Here is a 499-nt window from a genome sequence, read left to right on the forward strand (position 1 = left end):
AGAGAGAGAGAGAGAGAGAGAGAGAGAGAGAGAGAGAGAGAGAGATACACATACATATAACTTAAAATGATAAAACACGTCTTAAAAATAAGTGGCCACCCAAACAAACACTGTGGGTGAGCACTGCTCAGTACTTAAGGTATAGTGCCTGGAGCTACTTGACAAGTATTCTCTCTCTCTCTCTCTCTCTCTCTCTCTCTCTCTCTCTCTCTCTCTCTCTCTCATACTTTTTAAAAATACAGTCTTGTGGACTGGAGAGTTGACTCTGTGGTTAAAAGCACTGCTGTTCTTGTGAAGACCCAGGTTCGATTCCCAGCACCCACATGGAGGCCCACCACTTCCTCAGTCAAATTCCTGGGGATGGGGCCCCAGGGCTTTATGTATGCTAGCCAAAGGCTCTGCCTACTGAGCTCCAACTCCAACCCAGTGTGCACTATCCTAAGCTTCACAGTGCTCCAAGATGGGCACCTCCATCTTCAGAACAGGACTCCAGGAAGAA

The sequence above is a fragment of the Mus pahari genome, chromosome 5 (genome assembly GCF_900095145.1).
Source record: "Mus pahari chromosome 5, PAHARI_EIJ_v1.1, whole genome shotgun sequence".
Classification (NCBI taxonomy): domain Eukaryota; kingdom Metazoa; phylum Chordata; class Mammalia; order Rodentia; family Muridae; genus Mus; species Mus pahari.